We start from the raw sequence: 4,427 nt of genomic DNA, 5'->3' as shown, positions 1-4,427 counted from the left end.
ACATAGCTCATAATTGTAGAGTTAATGGAATTTCTCCCGTCCTTCCTCACATTAAGCATGAGTTCTTTTTCTCTTTCATACGATAAGGAAGATAGATCCAAGAAAATATTGGTGAGGACTATCAATAAGATTTGATGCTTTTGACCTTCATTCTCATGATTGGTGGAATTTTTTTATTTTTTATTTTCATTGTAAAATTAGACTTAGGGAATGAACAATATGACATGATAGGTATAGTAGATCACTCATTTGTATTTCTTTTAACTTTGCTCAATTGTTTGATGGATTGGGATTTGGTTATTGCTAGTGATATTTTATAGTGTAAGTTCCTAATCTGAAATTGGCTTCTAAACATTTGGAAATGTACTTTACTATGAATAAGCAATCTGACTTTGACTCAATACACCAGTATGTCAGACATATTTTCATCACTTTATTGTTAATGGAAAGACATTAAAGAATATAGGAAGTCTGGAGAAATGAGCTATAACTTTAGAAACAACATCGTGTATATATTTTTCTCTCAATCTTGCTGTCATTAGGAAGGTGGATTCTCCATCTCCATCTGAAATTGGCTTCTAAGCATTTGTATATATTTTTCTCTCAATCTGTTCTTTTCTCTCAGGTACAGTGGTCCCAAAGAGTGCCAATTCTCAAGCCAAAGGAAGGTAGATTCTCCATTGCCAATTACTTTCTTAATTAGGGGTATAGCTTCTCTTCTTAAACTGAAAAGTTTCCTCACTGTCAAAGACACATTAGAAGGGACTTGCATAGTCCTGAAGCATCTAGATTTGATAATATATGTGTGAATCCACTTTACCCATAGGATATTTGACTTTTTGCATATAGCCCAAAGAAGTTTCATAGTTGTAGCTTGATTCTAATGAATGATTGATTTAATTCACAGAACTCCCCCATTTTTTGGACAGAAAACTGGTTCCCAACTTACTTTAGCATATGTTAAGTGGTTTTCAACCCCTAACCAAAGGAAGTCTCTCATAATGGCTTCTATTTCTTTCAAGATTTGCTAAGGAAGGATAAAAACGAAGGACCAATAAACTTATATGCTGCTGAAAAGAACAGATTGATCAAGTTGGAGCCTACCACCATAAGACAGAAATTTAGTTGTCCAACTGTTGATTCTATTCATCATTCTTTTATTAAGTTGCTCACACTCTGCAGCTTTTAGTTTATAGAAAATCAGAGGAAACAGTAAATAATTAACCGTCAATTTCCCTTATGGTATTGGCAAAATGGATAAAAGATCAGACTTAGTTAGATTCATTACTAACTCCACAGAGGAAGGGAAAAAGAAAACTTATGTTTCTGAAGATTAGGTTGTAGGCCAGATAGAAGATGGAACTGAGATAACATACTCTTAATGATTTGGAAAGAGCCCCTGTTAGCTTCACATAGAATGAATAGATCATCAGCAAATGCCAATTAAACCTAACATTTCCAATGGAAAGTAAAACCACCTTCTCTCACTCTTTGCTGCAGCATTCTATAGAAACACTCCATCACAATTGAGAAACAAGTAGGGGGACATAGGATCACCTTGCCTTGGACCCCCTTTTGCTCGGGAAATAATCAACTAATTCTCCATTTATTACTACTGAGTACATAACAGTGGAAATGCACACCTTAATCCAGCCAACAAACTGAGCAGGGAATCCCATGTGTCATAGATACCAATAACAAATTCCAATCTACAGAGCCATAGGCCTTGATTAAATCAATTTTGAACACACCTTGTTGGTCCTTCATTTCTGTGATAAACTCTAACAACCTCTTGCATCAATAAAATGTTATCAAGTGAGTAGCAAGCTTATCCAGAACATAACTTTGGATGCTGCTCTAATCTTACACCTCATCCAGGGTGGAATGGAAAAAAACACATATATAGACATGGGAGATTTTGTTTCTTGTTTTTCCTCAAAGTTGTTTCTCCCCTTTTCCACAAACCTTGTCCCAGTTATTTATTTTGGTTGAGTCACAAAGTTGATTGTCTTTTAGCCAAACTAGAAATTAGACAAATTTGGGATGCAAGGAAGTGATACGTATGGCTGCATTTCTTTAAAATTATTGATATATTTTTAGCTCTTCTCCTTTTTGTCTAGATTAGAGAGGGGTTGTTGAAAATTGGATTGGCAACAAAACTGCAAGAGCCTCTATAGCTTGTAAATACCAATGTAATTCTTTTTCTAGTTTTCTTCTTTTTCTAAAAGTCAAAGTCAAGTCTCTAAAAGTATAGTTTTCATTTTGCATTTCAAGAAGGTGATTCTATTTCTTTCAGGTTTCTGTTTGGTGGGTTTTGTGCTTTTTTTTTTCTTCTTTTTGTTTTTGTTTGTTTGTTTTTTTTTTTTTTTTTTTAAGTTACTACAGAAATCTATCTATAGATTCTGTAAGTGTTTGATGCCATGTCTTTATGTCTGTTTTATTTTATTTTATTTTTGTTTCTTTCAATATTATTCATTTTGTGGAGTACCAAAGACTCGTGTGCTTATTTGGATGACTACTGAGCTTGTAGATCTGTGATTATTCTCCTGATCAACATAGAAGCTTTGATGGAACTAGTAACTCTTTGGTAAGTTACTATAAATATTTTCTTTCATATCAGTAATTTCGGTTAAAAAAAATAAATATAAATATATATTTGCAGTGCTGGTCATGGGTAGAGGATATTCTTGAGAGAGAGAGAGAGAGAGAGAGAGAGAGAGAGAGAGAGAGTAGCTGATGATGATGCATAAATTACTACATGAAGGTAATTTCTCTTACCCTTAATGTATGCACTTATTGATATTGTGTGGTGAAAGATCCACCAATGAACTCTCACCTATCTTTATTTTTAAGAGCCAAAAAAATCATGAACATGTTTATAAATAAAAAATAAAAAATATTCCTTATCAAAGAGGATTTGATCAAGGTTTTTGTTGGGTACAAATTCATAAACAAGGCGGTCTGGACCTTCAATGGTACAACCCAAAAGTCTTACAAGGTTCTTGTGTTGAATTCCACTTATCAAATTTACTTCATTGAAGAAGTCATCGACCCATTGTCATGAATCAAATGTATCTCAATGCTATATTATATTTTCAAGCTATTAAATATATTCTGGCATTAGTGATAGTGATATATGATATTTCTGCAATCTTTTGGCATATTCTGTTATCCGTGTTGCTTTATCATCAAGGATCACCTCAACACTTTAAAGTTTTGGATTGTTATATGCATTTCTACTAAATTGGTTTATAAAATAAAATAATTTATATGTGAGTTTAGATGTAATTCATAATATATTAATGTTTTCCTTGTTTAATTTCTTTGCAGATTGGTTTCTGATGACGTTTATTAGAAGCATACTTGCAAATCAAGATCAAGTGTTGAATTTTTTTTCTTGAACTGATACTTAGTTCTAGTTTTAAACCTAGTTGACTGCTATTTTTTTTGTTGGACTCCACGTTAGTTCATTTTGGAATTTGTTATGATGGTTTTTTTTATTATACTTAATGGATTATTATTAAATTTGTTTGATGGATATATTTTCATTTATGATATAAATTGTTTAGTGGATTATTTTGTGGAGTGGTGTATAATAGTTAGTGGATTTTTTAGTATATTTAAAAGGCTATTGGGATATGAGTAGGGATGTTTGTGAAATAATAATTTAAATTAAAATATAAAATATGGAACAAGTTTAGTGACGAATTTTTTTCATCATTTGTACTTGTTATTATGACAAAGTGATTATTCGTTGCTAATAAACATTTTTTGTGAGAAAATTTATTGTGGTTTATATATGAAATATTTCATTGATTTTGTTGTTTGGTGACTAAAAATTTCGTCACGTATATATATATATTTGTGGCGAAATATATTTCGTCATCCATGTATGACTTTTGAAGACGAAAATTTCGTCACCTTTACATCTTACTGTGACGAAATTATTTCCTCATCAATGATCAACATGTGTGACAAATTTATTCGTCAACTAAAGTTAAAAATATGGTACTGAATAATTATTTGGTGACGAAAAAGAGAATTTTTTATGACAAAATGTTGTTTTATTGGTGACAAAAAATTTCGTCACTGAAGTAATTTCATTGGTGACGAAATTATTTTTCGTCACGATGGTTTTTAGTGACAAACATTCAATGACGAAACCGGTGACGAAAATATTTCCTCACAAATATCTATAGTGACGAAATTAGCTCTTTGGAGACAAAAAAATTTCGTCATTTAAGACCCAACTTGTTGTAGTGAAAGTTTGTTTGAATTTAAACACCAAGAGAAGCATTGTGTCTATTTGTAATAGATATTGACTCTAGGTAAAGGAAGTCAAGGTTTGTATAAATAGTTGGCAAAGAGGGTTCTATTTTGCATTGAATACCAACCTACATTAACACCAACTTTTTGTCTCCGGATTA

General features: G+C 31.9%; 1 long non-coding RNA gene across 1 annotated transcript; it reads left to right on the top strand.

Annotated features, from left to right (window-relative positions):
• The first annotated feature begins 678 nt into the window (after positions 1-678).
• Positions 679-3,576, top strand: LOC114314367 (uncharacterized). Its single transcript, XR_014346713.1, has 3 exons — positions 679-2,587; positions 2,663-2,764; positions 3,331-3,576. It is a non-coding gene; the product is annotated as an uncharacterized LOC114314367 (long non-coding RNA).
• The last annotated feature ends 851 nt before the right edge of the window (positions 3,577-4,427 follow it).

Source organism: Camellia sinensis, chromosome 12 (genome assembly GCF_055761805.1).
Source record: "Camellia sinensis isolate YWXY chromosome 12, ASM5576180v1, whole genome shotgun sequence".
Lineage (NCBI taxonomy): Eukaryota > Viridiplantae > Streptophyta > Magnoliopsida > Ericales > Theaceae > Camellia > Camellia sinensis.
This window is presented reverse-complemented; position numbering and strand designations above follow the sequence as displayed.